Source organism: Geotrypetes seraphini, chromosome 2 (genome assembly GCF_902459505.1).
Source record: "Geotrypetes seraphini chromosome 2, aGeoSer1.1, whole genome shotgun sequence".
In the NCBI taxonomy this organism is placed as follows: domain Eukaryota; kingdom Metazoa; phylum Chordata; class Amphibia; order Gymnophiona; family Dermophiidae; genus Geotrypetes; species Geotrypetes seraphini.
The window spans coordinates 123,223,108-123,238,102 of NC_047085.1; positions in this window are offsets into that span (position 1 = coordinate 123,223,108).

The window sequence follows — 14,995 nt, forward strand, 5'->3', positions numbered from 1 at the left end:
ACAAAATGTCAGACCAGAGGGAAAGAAAGGAGAGGAGGTGCCAGAGGGAGAGATAGGAGGGAGCTGCCAGGGCATGGGGGGAGAGAAGGGAAGGAGATAGAGATGCCAGACCATGGGGGTGGAGTGGGAAGGAAGGAAAGAAAGGAGAAGAGAGAGATGCCAGAGCATAGGGAAGGGGGTGAAGCCAAAATGATTCATGTACAAAGAAGAGAAAGGGCACAGGATATACAGTTTATTGAAAGGACATAGAAAGGGAGAAGATGCCATATGGAACAGAGAGAGGGTGGACAGTGGATGCAAGGGGCAGAGAGAGGGTGGACAGTAGATGGAAGGGGAGAGAGAGAAAGAGAGCACAAGCTGGGTGGAAGGGGCAAAGAAAGGTCAGATATTGCATGGAAGGGAGAGAGGACAAATGCTGTATAGAAAGGAGAGCAAAGAGAAGTTGATTAAAGCAGAAACGACAAAAAGAAGAAAGATTTTTTTGTTGCTTTACTTAGAATCAAGTAGTATTGTAACTGTATTGATGAAATTTTATAAATAGGAAATGGAAATAAGGCAATTTTTTGGACTAAACCCTCTTTTCCTCAGGTCAGGACAGGATACCATAACAGTACTGTTCTGAAGAAAGATTTGGCCTCTGAAAGCTAATTGAAAAATGGATTAGTCCAAAAAAATGGTATTTTCTTATTTCTCATTATTTGTTTTATTTTTATTTGTTAATTTGTAAAGTGGTGATTGTTATGTATCAATTATCATAATCTCAAGGTACTGGTGATGATGACTGGGGGGAGCTTATGGCCTGAAAGTTAAAGGAGAGGAATGCAAGACTGACATTTTTTTTTGCCTAAGACACCAAATATGCTTATACTGGATTTCTACCTAACATAGCCAGATAAATCTTTTAAAATCTTCCTTATGTTTTGTGTGGGACAGATGTTGATGAATCATTCCTAAATCAGGTAACGTTCTTTAGTTCCACTGCCTCTATGGCACAGGAAACTAGGGCTATTGGAAGAGCTATGAGGACTGGTGTTCTCAAATAATTCAAGTTGCCAGTTTCTAAATGTCAATTGGTGTCAGAGTACAGAAACTAGATCATGTCAGTAAAACATAGAATGCTTTCTTTAATCAAAACTGACCTTGTTTCTTGGCAGCTTTGCCTTGAATAATTTCTTCTTTCGTTAATCCTATTTTTTCCCTTGACTTTTATGATTTATGACAAATAATGAAGACATGAATGTGCCCAAATTCTACACTATTATATTGAGAATAATGATACAGTATGTACCTTTGGATTTATGGTGGAAGACTGTCACATTTTCTAGTGAAGATGGAATATAGAGAAGGCAATAGCTTAATTTATGAATTCACCATATGCATATGATTATTATTTTTATTGTACATGTGACATTGGTAGAGTATTAAAATAATTAGTCCCCCCCCCTTTTACAAAACTGTAGCGTGGTTTTTAGCACCGGCCACAGCAGTAACAGCTCAGACGCTCATTGAATTCTTGTGACCGTCAGAGCTGTTACCGCCACAGCCAGCGCTAAAAAATGCAGGGGTATAGATTAGATAAACCATTGTATTTTGTTTTCAGACACCTACAATTTGTGCATTGTAATGTGATGAAAGTTTTTGTTTTTTTTTATCCCATTACATTGGACTCATAGTACTGAAAATTGTACAACAATGCCAGCAGTAAAAAGGGAAACTTTAATGTCACTCAGCAGAGCCTTTCCGTGAGATAAATTAAAAATAACGATTACTATCTATTATTTTACTTGTTAGTTTGCATTTATTTATTTTTCAAGTACAGGGAAAAGCCAACAGTCGACCACCAGTCGATGGTCCGGGCGTCAGGATGTCCCGAAGAAGGAACTACGGACAACTACTCAGACATAGTAGGGGACGACCATAAAGCATATAAGAGAGACAACACAGGAGCAGAAAAGGATACCGTGAAAGAACCAGGGGACACAGCTAAACTTAAAGAGTCCAAGAAGGTAACACAAAGGGACCTCAAATGTATGTATACGAACGCTAGAAGTTTGAGAAACAAAATGAGAGAATTAGAAGCAATAGCGAAAAACGACAAACTGGAAATCATTGGCATAACAGAAACCTGGTGGAATAACGAAAACAAATGGGATACAGTACTACAGGGATACAAACTGTACAGAAGAGATAGAGTGGGGCAGAAAGGTGGAGGTATTGCCCTATATGTTCGTGAAGGAATAGAATCTGTGAGAGAGACTATGACGGAAGAGAAAGAGAAGCTGGAATCCCTCTGGATAAAGATTCCCAGACACAATGGTGCTGACACAAAGATTGGCCTTTACTACCGACTGCCAGGACAGGGGGAGGTAACAGACTCAGAAATGATAGAGGAAATTAAACACGAATGCAAGACAGGAAATGTCGTAATCTTGGGGGACTTCAATTTTCCGGGAATAGACTGGGACCTGGGAAACTCAAATTGTGGCAAGAAGGCAATATTCCTGGAAGTACTAGGGGATTGCTTCCTGGAACAATTGGTGGGAGAGCCGACAAGAGGAACGTCACCTTGGACTTGGTCCTAAACGGCATTACGGGGCAGGCAAAGGAAGTAGAAGTCACGGTCCCACTGGGGACGAGTGACCACAACATGATCAATTTCAAACTCGATGTCAGGAAGGGGAAAGGTACTAAAACCTCAATCTGACTAGCGGTGTGCCCCAGGGCTCTGTTCTTGGGCCCATCTTATTTAATATTTTCATCAACGACCTAGAGGATGGAACATCCAGTGAGATCATCAAGTTTGCAGATGACACAAAGCTATGCCGGGCAATCAACTCGCAGAAGGACAGTGAGGAACTCCTGAGCGATTTGAGCAGATTGGAGAAATGGGCAGACAAATGGCAGATGAAGTTTAATGTGGAAAAATGCAAAGTGATGCACTTAGGCAGAAAAAATAAGGAACACAAGTATAGTATGTCAGGTGCGACTCTGGGAAGAACCAAACAGGAAAAGGACCTGGGCATATTAATCAATAGGACCCTGAAGCCGTCGGCGCAATGCACGGTGGCAGCGAAGAACGCAAACAGAATGCTAGGCATGATAAAGAAGGGAATCACGAGTAGATCGGAGAAAGTAATAATGCCGCTTTATAGAGCAATGGTCAGACTACACTTGGAATACTGCGTCCAACATTGGTCTCCATACCTAAAGAAGGATATAAAAATACTCGAGAGGGTGCAGAGACGAGCAACGAAACTAATAAAGGGTATGGAGAACTTGGAATACGAGGAACGACTCAAGAGACTGGGATTGTTCTCCCTCGAGAAGAGGAGACTGCGAGGGGATATGATCGAGACTTTCAAAATACTGAAAGGAATCGACAAAATAGAGCAGGAAAAAAAAATATTTACAATGTCTAATGTGACATGGACAAGAGGACATGGACAGAAGCTAAGGAGGGACAAGTTCAGGACAAATATCAGGAAGTTCTGCTTCACGCAACGAGTGGTGGACACCTGGAATGCTCTCCCAGAAGAGGTAATTGCGGAATCCACCGTTCTAGAATTTAAGGATAAGTTAGATGTGCATCTCCTTATGAATGGCATAAAGTGACATGGGTAAGGGTAAGCTGGACACACATCTCCTTACGAGAAGCTTAGAGTGATATGGGGTCTAAAACTATGCTAGGGTACACCTGGCGGGGCCTCCGCGTGTGCGGATCGCCGGACTTGATGGACCTAGGGTCTGTTCCGGAGATGGCACTTCTTATGTTCTTATATTCTTATGTCAACATTAGTCCTTCTAAGTGCCAGGTGCCAATTTATTTGAATCACAGAATACTGTTGAAATGCGAGTATTTCATCTAATTATAGCCACTCGAAGCTTTGAATTTTTAACCATGCACAGCACTGTTCAATCATTTAATTTCGAAGCTGAAATTCACTCTGTCCTTTCTTTCACATGCGTAAAACAGGATACTTAAAAAGAATTAATTGGAACATAAAGTGAAGAGTGAACAGGCATCCAATCTGAGAATCCCTCATGTTGCAGCAGCAGGTGGGAAGTAACAGCAGCACAGAAAGCAAGTAAGGCAAACAGAGGACAGAGTGGTTGATCTCTCTACATTTTGTATAGCAATTACAAACACGCTAAGCTTCTGAGCAATGTTAAATCCCTGTTCCTTGCTATGCAAATAAGACTATTCATAATCTATCTAAAAAAAAATCACAGTAATTTTAAAAGACTTCAGTGTGAGTGTAGGGTATTTTTTTACATTTTAAAATTCTATCCCCCCAAATATTTTTTTCTGAGAATATAAATTCCAAGGGACCAATATTCAGACAGTAAGGAGCAGCTTGGCTAAGTCCTGCAGTCAGCAGTGAGCCTGGATATTCAATGCTGGGCCATTTCCAGTGGCCGGATGTTTTTTGGCTGCTAAGAACTTACCCCCTCTTCTATGAAACCATGCTAGCAGTTTTTAGCGCAGAGAGCCATGCTGAATGGCCCGGGCTGCTCTTGATGCTCATTGAGTTCCTATGAGCGTCAGGAGCAGCACGGGCCATTCTGCGTGTCTCTCTGCGCTAAAAACCACTAGCACGGTTTCATAGAAGAGGGGATTAGTCGACTAAGTCAATATATAGTGCTGGTGGTTAATAGTAACCAAACATAGTAAATGATGGTAGATAAAGACCTGAACGGTCCATCCAGTCTGCCCAACAATCATACGCATTATTAATTCATGATTAAATTGTCTATCTTTGACATTGCTAGGACATAGACTGTAGAAGTCTACCCGGTACTGTCCTTAGGTTTCCAACTAGCAGAGTTGCTGTTGAAACCACTCTAGCCTATGCAAACCTCGTCATTTGCAGGACACACATTTGCAGGACACTCTCTCCTCCTCTTGACCTTGCCTCAGCCGCTCTCTCGCCCATGACCTCTAGAATCTCCCTGACCATCTCTGTGTCACAGCAGAAGCTAAGAAGGCTGCCTCTCCAGCCTCAGAGTCACTTTCCAAGTCTCCTTCATCTCCTGTGCTGCTGTCACTGGTCCCAGGGGTGTCAGATGCTACTGCAGAGAGGGCTGCCCTGCTAAAATCAGGCCATCTTATGACATCTGCTGATGGCTTATATTATCTAAAATCTCAGCTTTATTAATTTTTCTTGTTAAAAACAATACTATTATTAAAGTCCTTATAGATTAATAAAGTGCTCAGTCCTTGTAACCATTAGTGCACTGATAACATGCTACAGTGGTTAATCTGGGGCCATCATGGACTTTACTGCCCCTTTACCAACCTCCTACCAGATAGTACAAAATATATATTCTACTTATCTGTAGTCTCTCCTTAGGTTGGATTTCTGTCGTAACCACTGGATAAATAGTGAAAGTGAACTTGTGCAAAAAGTGCTATGGTGCTGTAAACATGACTCCTTTGGGTTTCATCTACCCCCCGACTCGAGTTTCGAAATTTTGTGATATATCTGCTGATGGCTGCCATGTCACTAGTCCCAGAATTTGTCCTAACTCCACCAAGCCTGTTTTGGTAGTGGGATGGTCTTTTTCAGCTGCTGGAAGTTGGGTGGCCTCCACAGCTGTAGTGAAATTCTGCATATCTGTGTAGAATCCCAGCAGCTGGTGAGCTGGTGTCAGATGTGTTCACCAAACTCAAGCAAATTCTCCCTCATCTTCTCAATGGCCTGAAAGAGCTGCCACTTCAGCTCATTCTGCTGTCTCTGGGTATTCATCTCCTAGTGCAGGAGCTGCAACTTCTGTTATCCGTATTCACTCAGGTTCAGATTATGACCCAGGAGCTTCGGGGCTTGTCAGATAATCTGACGCTGGGATCCCCTGTGGCCAGGTTAGTCTCCCTCACTGCTCTCATCCAGCTCCTTGTTTTCACCTTCAAACTATGGGAGGGGAGGGAGAAGATGTTGCTGCTGCTAGGCCCAGTTGCCTCCCCTTATGCCACCTACTGTCTCTTCCTCCTCTATTGAGGCTCCACAGAGCTCCTGGTCATCATCTCTGCATGTCCTGCCTCCAGAAGCTGCATACCCTGCAGCCCCTGCATCCCCTGATGGCCTACATTTCAAATAGATGTGACCGCTAAACTGATCACAGCAAGGCAATCTCCCTGCCATGATCAGCTGAGTGGCCATGGCAGGGAACCCCCAAACCCACCACAAGTCAGCCGGCAGTAAGAATGCCCACTCTATCCCATCACCCCCTAACCCCCCCCCCTCCAACACCCACACACAAACACACTCAGGAGACATCAGAGATTTCCCTGTCAACCCTTTATGTGACTCCTTTCTTTACTATAACTATTGTAGTTCAACCCCTTTCCCTGTTGCATCTTGTTGGTCTTTGAATGATTTGAGATGTATTCTTATTTTATAATAATATACCCCATTTTAAAATGTACATCACTTAGAAGTATTATAAGCAATATAATCAAATTTTAAATAAACCTGAAACCTGAACCTGAGGGATGCCCACTCCCTCCTGCTGGAAACCCCGAAATAACCTCCGGCAAGAGGGATGCCCAATCCCTCCTGCCGCCATCCCCCCTAACGTCACCGGCAGGAGGGATGCCCACATGACCCCCTGAACTCCCCACCCCCCAAAAAATATCCCTGATCCTCCATCCATCAAAGCCCACCCAGACCCTCCCCCCACACTGGTACCTTTAGCATTAAGGCCTACTCCCTCTGGCCAGCAGGCCTACCTCTTCATAATGGCAGGCCTTCCCCTTCATGATACATCCTGAGATGCACCGAGAAGAGGCCTAAGACCCCGATTAGCCATATCACTAAGGCCAGGATCATGGGAGTGGCTTTAGGTATCTGGCAATTGGAGTCTTAAGCCACTCCCAGTGCATCCCAGAATGCACCGGGAAGGGGAAGGCCCACAATTTTGCAGTCACAGACCTGCTAGCCAGAGGGTGTATGCTTCCCTCAGGCTGGACCTTCATTTTAAAAGCTATGGGAGTCTGGGAGGTGGTCTTCCTGTTAAGGGGGATGCTGGATGAAGGGCCCTGGTAGGGGCAGTTGCCAGGTGGTCAGGAGATGCTTCAAGGGGGTGATTCTTTGGGGGAGTGGCACTCCTCCTGCCAAGGGGTGCTTCGGTGGCAGCGATGCTTCAGAGGTTAGTGGCAGGAGGAGTTGGACACTCTTCCTACTGTGGATAGTCGTGGGGAGGGGGGTTCTGGGGGTCTGGCAGGAGGGAGTAGGCATCCGTTCTGCCAGCCAACTTATGTGTGAGGGGGAGGTTTGGGGGTTCCCTACCACTGCTGCTCAGCTGATAGTGGAAAGGAAATTCTCTTGCTGTGATCAGCTCAACGACAACACGTTTCTCTAAACGGTGCCTGTGACATGGGTGGTTAGGTGTCTGTATAGGATGCCCGTATGTGATTCTCAAAAGCCGCTTAGGTGGCTGCTGAGACTGGGCATCCTATATAGAATCAGGCCCATGGTGTACAAAGAGTGCTGAGGTTGTAATGGGAGAGAATGCCAACCAAAGAGTATGTGCTGTAACTGGGGAACTATGAGTGCTGGCCATGGAAATGGAAATCTACTCAAAATATTTGTTTCACCAGAAAAGGTGCCTAGCAGTAGTAACTGTTTCGCATAAAACCAATAAACCTAATTTTTCTCCTTGACAGAACTCATTAAAGGGTCATGGATTTGATATACCGCCTTTCTGTGGCACATCCAAAGTGATTTACATTTGTACAGGTTTGTTCTCTATCTCTAGTGGGCGCACAATCTAAGTTTTTTAGCTGGAGCAATAACCCGAATTAATTTCCTTAAGTATGTATTTTTGCATACTTGCATTCAGAGTACAAATAATATAAAACAGTAATGACTTCATTCATCCTTACAATGAAGTTTTGGCAGATAAATTGAAATTTTATAAGCAGTAGATAAAATTAACTGACCAGCTGGTTGACAATGAGCTTTACAGTGGCTCTGTGCTTAAAAATGAGATGAAAATGCTTTGCTAGAGAATAATCTCACATTGTAATAAAGAATTGCCTTAAATACTTCAAGCCCCTTCTTTTGTTAATGTGCTACTCTTTTATAGCTCTGAAATTATAGGTTTCATTCAAAGAAATCCACTTATAAAGCATCTGTAATTACCCTATGATGCATTCAAATTGCCAATGAATTGAACACATCTTACGCTATGGGTTGACAACTCCCCAATTCCTGCTCCTGGCAGTGTATTATCCACATATTGGTTTTAAAGATCAAAGGACGAGCACATCCACAAGAAAAGTAATTATTGCAACAGGTCAATTTTCTTTACAAATTACAGGTAGGTACATTGAAATGTATTTAGCCTTAAGAGTCAAATTGCTTTAAAAAGTCAGTAGATGCTGTTTGGAAAAAAAAGTAAAATATCCCCATGACAATTGCAATATTTTCTATACTGATTGTGAGCCCACCGGGACAGATAGGGAAAATTCTTGAGTCCCTGATTTTAAAACTGCTTAGATAACCTTGATAGGTGGTATATAAAATCCTAATAAAACTTGAAACTTGAATACTTTTATATTGGATTGCGTTGTTTAGTTCATGATGCAATAGCTGAGGCAAGTAGCTAATAGCAACGTCACTGCTTCCTACAGTGACTTAGATCCCCTTTTATCAAGCCGCGTTAGGGTATTTTTTTATCACCAGTCACTGCTGTAAAAGCTCTGATGCTCATGGGAATTTTACCGCAGCAGCCGGCGATAAAAAACCCTAATGCAGCTTGATAAAGGGGGCATGAATGATAGAATAGATTCATTCCTTCTCTTTAATTATATGCCTTTAAGTTAGACTTTAGATCACAGGTGTCAAAGTCGGTCCTCGAGGGCCAGAATCCAGTCGGGTTTTCAGGATTTCCCCAATGAATCTGCATGAGATCTATTTGCATGCACTGCTTTCAATGCATATTCATTGGGGAAATCCAGAAAACCCGACTGGATTCCGGCCCTCGAGGAGGGACTTTGACACCCCTGCTTTTTAGATCTTAAAATAATATGAGATACGTGTACTGTAGAAAATAAAATTTGATGCTATTATTGTTGAGAGAAGAACAGAGAAAAATAAGAGATAATAAATGGGCTTAGCGTGCACTTTTTAAAAATAAGATCATGCAATCCTTTTTTCACCTGGATAGCTTGGTTCAGTTACTTTATGTAAAATATATAAGACTTGTTGTTGTGTCAGGGTTAGGACCAGCTTTCACTGGGAGGCCTGTGACACAAAAATACACTTTTTTCCCTTTCCCCTCACTCCCTATATGTTTCTGTTTGCCAAGCCCGTCTTTTCCCCTTAAATATTTTAGATTATATTTTGTTCTCTTAACTTTTATTGTATCTAACTATTGTACACTGTCTAGATACTCGTGATGGACGATATAACAAGAAATAAATACTGTAATCTGAGTAACTTGCACAGTGAATGAGTCGATCCAGGTCAGAAATGGGTGCTCTGAATGAAAGAGATTATGTATGCCAATGTTTTTATGCAGAGAAAAAAAAGAAACCTTCTCAATATGCCACAGCATTTACAGGCAGAAGCAGAAAAGCAAAATGTAATATCAGTCACTTATAACTTCATATATTATATCAGAACTGTATTTGGAGGCTCAGCAAAGAATGAAGAGATTTCAAAATTGGGATGATATATATTACAGAAACACCCGTGCAACAGTATTTTGAGCTATCTGAAGAGACAAGATAGTTTTTGGGAACCCTTGCTAATAGAGAATTGGAGTAATTGAAATAAGGACAGGCTAAACTCTGATCCACCAGTCTAAAGTTTTTAACTGTTAATTATAGTTGCGAGCCCCGGGTCGCGAGCTGCCCCTTCGGAGCCTAAGAGGAGCAGGGAGCAGGACTACCGATTCTACAGCATGGGTAAGAGGAAAGCTAAAGCAATACCATCTGCTGCAACAACAGGCCCGATGGATCGCCATCTTGTGGTTCCTATCTTGCCTCCTGTTGAGGAACAGGTAACTTTTAATATTCAAGCTGTCTCCTTATCCTCTGGGGAACCAACACCACCTCCTCAACCATCATATTCCTTACGGTTAGAAGAATCTCCTTCCCCTTTTAAGGAAGGAATAATTTCTTCTTCCCCTCAATCATTGTCATTATCTGGTCTGGAGGTTTCAGGACAGTCCCTGGGGCAAACTAAAGAACTAACCCCAGTGCAGATGATTACTGGGCAAAGCTCGGATGCTCTCCCCAGGGATAAAGTGATCACTCTAAATGATGTTTGGCTTAGTATTAACAGAATAGAGTCATCTTTACAAAAAACCGTTTTGAACTTATGTCAATTTTCATCTGATGTAACTGTGAAAATTAAAGAACAAAATAATAAAATTGGAGAAACAGCTGTAAAGGTTGAAAAGTTAGATCAGGCAGTAGGTAATTTACAAGCTAGTGCTGTTTCTAATATAAAGGATAGTATGATGTTACATGCTAAATTAGAAAAAATGGAAAATGCTATTAGAGTTAAGAACCTTCGTTTGTTAAATTTTCCTACCACACATTACCTTTCTTCAATGGAACTCTTGAAAATGTATTTGAGGGAGATATTACATTATAATAAAGTGGAGACCTTTGAGGTCGATAATTTATATTACATTTCAAGAGATTCCAAAGAAAAGGTAGAGGAAGGTGGAATGGATAGAATAGTATCACCTGAGAGTTTGAATGTATCACAGTTTTTGGAGTCATCTAAAGACATAATTGAGAAACGAGCAACTCTTCTCGTGACCTTCAAGACAGAGCTTGAGAAACAAGATATTTTGAAATTATATTTCCTGAAAAAGCAAGAGATGTTTTGTGGTCAACGGGTGATAATTTTTCCAGATGTCTCTAGACAAACCCAGTTTAAGAGGAAACAGTTCCTTCAGCTAAAGCCAAGGTTTTGGCAGTCGGAGCTACTTTCTTCTTAAAATTTCCATGTAAATGCCTGATATCATATGGAAATGATAAATATGTGTTCTTTGATCCAGCCCAGGTAGAAGATTTTATCAAAGAGAAACCTTTGTTGAAAGTTTAATTCCTAATATTCAGTTTATTTTAGGAGGATGATGTATAATACATATAATTTGCCTGTTCCTAGATAGTAGATAGAAAGATTTGCTTTGATGTTTTATTTGTACTGGCGATCAGCTTTAATGTGGACTAGGATATGGTTGAAATTGTTTCCTTATATTATGTTAATTCCCGTTAGGGAATTTACATTTGTATTTTTTGTGTTCATTCATGCATGTTTGTTACAAAGATATTGTAATGAATAATCTAATAAATAAAGAATTAAAAAAAAAAAAGAAAAAAAAAAATATCAACTGCCTGTTGCTCCATGTTAGTAGCGGCTAGCTTCATTTTATTCATTCTTTATTCATTTTAAGTGATTTCTTAAAGATATAAGATATTCAGAATTCATAAATATTGATTACGATTAAATGAAATATTTAAGATAATAACACTGTTAATTAGGGTTGTTGGGATTTTCACTTATTATAAATTATTAAAATAGTTCATGTTTTAATGTAGGACAAAAGTATGTTGGTGAAGAGCATCAGCCCCGGAGGAAACTTACCAGTGAAAACGGCTGGGTAGCCGTCGGGCTTTAAGTTAAGTGCTCTTGTTAATAAGAATTACTCCACCACAATAGAGCACAAAAATTACTTAGGATTCCTTTTATAAAGGTGCGTTAGGGCCTTAATGCATGGAATAGCACGCGTTCAATTGCTGTGCGCACTAACTGCTACCGCCTCCTTTTAAGCAGGCGGTAATTTTTTGGCTAGCGTACGCTAATCTTTTGCGTGCGCTAAAAACGCTAGCGCACCTTAGTAAAAGGAGCCCTTAGTTTGTTAAATAATGAATCCTGTACAAGACCGATGATGAACACTTCACCCCAGTAAGGACACGAAGAACATCACAAGCAGTGTCTCGGGCGTTTGAGGTCTTGAGTACAATTAGAACTCTGTATAGGTTTGTTCATAGCCAATTGAGACTTAACCAATTGAACAAATAGTTTTTCCATTGACAGTTTGGATTTTGCTTTAACCACTGCGCCACAATCTCCCTGTTATAAATGCTTGTGCTTTCTGATGGCAATTAGGCATGCAAATATAGGTATTCTATAACATCATGCCTAATTTCCATGCCCATCCCATAGCAATGCCCCCTTTGGAGTTTGGAACTATGAATAAGGCATAGGGAAGATCCATGCATATCTCCTAATTAGTACTAATTTTGCTCTTGTTAACGGCAAGAATTAATTGTTATCACCTAATATGCTAATTAGTGCATGCAAGCACAACTTTGGGCAATCTATACAGAATAGGCAGATTATATTCAAATGGTGCATTAACACTTGTGCACTTTTCTGCACTGGCTTCCCAGTTTCAGGTTGGAAAGGAAGCTGTAGTGAACAGCTGGTCAGGAAGGCCAGCCAAAAAGATAATCAGATTTCTATTAACGGATGTGCAAAAGAATGAATAGGGGTGAACTGCTTGACAAAAAGGATTTTCAAGTCTGATGTGCTCTGAGCTGCTGAGCTATAGATTTCATTAACTGTCTCATTAACCTATCAGTAAGCTTGCTTATCTCTCATCAGACACGCACAGCAACTCAAGAGATGTCAGTCCCTCGTACAAAAGGGCAAGAAATTTGCACTGAATATTTGCAGGTTATGACATCAGTATGTAATAGGCAGGAAACAAAAGCTGACCCCCATTTCATCCTCCACACACCTCTGTGAATCATTTCTTCACCAAGGCTCCAGAGAAATCAATATCTTAAGTACTCACACAAATGTAAAATTTGTTTATTACAGCAGAAACTCATAATGTCAATGCTTCAGGAATTGCTGACATACAAGGCCAGTCTGAGTCAGAATGTTAGAAAACAAGTACGGTAGTTAGTTATTTCCATTTACACAATCAGTGCTCTCTGTAAGCCACCCATCGTTCCATCTGGTCAGTGGTATAGTAAGGGAGGGTGTGGATCGTCCTAGACACCTTCTTCATGGTTTGTGCTGGCACCTCGCCGTCCCCCGTGCACCTCATTAAATATTTGCCAACATGAGTAGCATCTTCCACTTTCTGCTCAAGCCAGTCTCTGCTCCCTTCTGATGTCACTTCCTGGTCATAGAACTAAACTAAAGCAAACCTTAGATTTATAGACCATGTCATCTTTATGCGAATAAAGCTCGACTCGGTTTGCAATATTTAATGTAAAAGGAAAATATGGTAAAATGCAAGATCTACAATTTGGTAAATAACCAGATGTTTACAGAAGAGTTCTCTCAGCCACAGAGGAATAACTTTCCATAGATTGGTTAATTTAAAGGAGAGAGACTTCCCTAGTTTACTAGTAGACACCATGGGCTCCTTTTACGAAGGTACGCTGGTGGTTTAACGTGCGTAATACCGTATGCTAAACTGCCGGCCGCGCTAGCTGCTACCACCTCCTCTTGAGCAGGCGGTAGTTTTTAGGCCAGCACGGGGGTTACAAGTGATGATATATCGCGCGCATTAACCCCGCTAGTGCGCCTTCGTAAAAGGAGTCCTATGCCTTCCAGAGAGGGAAATTATAATTTAAGCTTATGCATAGTTCTAACCTGACCATATTTGGGGGGTGGGGGGGGGACCCAAGACAAAGGAATTAATGAAGGGCAAATGTTGAATAAGAGCTTGAAGGTTAGGCATGCACATTTGAAATGTATTCTGGCAGATACTGAAAACCAGTGTAATTTAGTGAGAAGCGGCCATGCGTGCTGGTTCATGCCTTTACCAAATACCAGCCTAGCTACAATGTTTTGGATTGACTGAAGTCTATTTAAGCAGTTTTTGATTGGGCTGAAATAGATGGAATTACAATAGTCAAGTCGTGAAAGTATAATGGATTGAACGAGGACAGAGAAATGCTGCTGTTGGAAGCAGGACCTAACTTTTCTAAGCATGTGGAGGCTGATGAAGCATTTTTTTTTACAAGAGAGTTAATATGCTTAGACGGGAGCTGAGTCCAGCATAAGAAGCAGGTATAAGATGCTGCTCGCGTCGGTGAACATTTCAAGAAGCACGCAGGGGGAGGTGGGTGCCCAAGCAGCGGGGAACAGTGGGGGCACATAGTGCAGCAATTCTAAGGTGACACTACCCTGGACACCAATCTCCCTCGCTACACCACTGCATCTGGCCAATATTCAAAATGGTTCCTGGCTGGTTGAATAATGTTTTAGCGTCTAACCACATATATTTGGTGGAAGTTAACCAGTTATCTCCCACCGAATATCCCAAGTCCTACCCTAGTGTATCTCCCTCCTCCACTTACCTTCCTTTATTTTTATTTTTCTATCTTGATGTATTTACAAACCTCCCCTCTCCTATTTTCCCCTCGTAAATGCTCCCGTACTTTTAGCTTTAGATACGATATATCTTTTATTTTTGACTTTTTATTTTTTAAATCTCATTTTATTGTTAACCGTTTAGATACCTATATGATAAACGGTATATATAAAATAAAGAAAACTTGAAACTGGATATTGTGTGACTTATCCAGTTATGTACTTATATTCAGTGCCTAACTGGATAAGTTTAGTAGTCAAATAGGACTGTATAAATAGCTGTCCTCTCTTTAACAGCTAAAAAGTTAACCGGTTGTAGAAAGTGACACAGAGGCAAAGTTTTTCCCCATCCCTGCCTCATTCCCGCCCCCATCCCCACCCTGTCCCTGCAGAGTCCTCAAAGTTATGATTTTATATTTAAATCATTTTATTATAGTATAAAAAGGAACAATATTTTGTACAACTGTCATTATACAAATCACAAACAATAATACAGAGCACGGATCAACAAAATCCCCATCTTCTCTCCCCCCTCACTGTTAGAAAAACTGTACCAGACAAATTGCTACAGAATGCTACGCATACAATTCATGTTAACAGAATACTTCAATCACACACACTCACCAAACACAAATGCT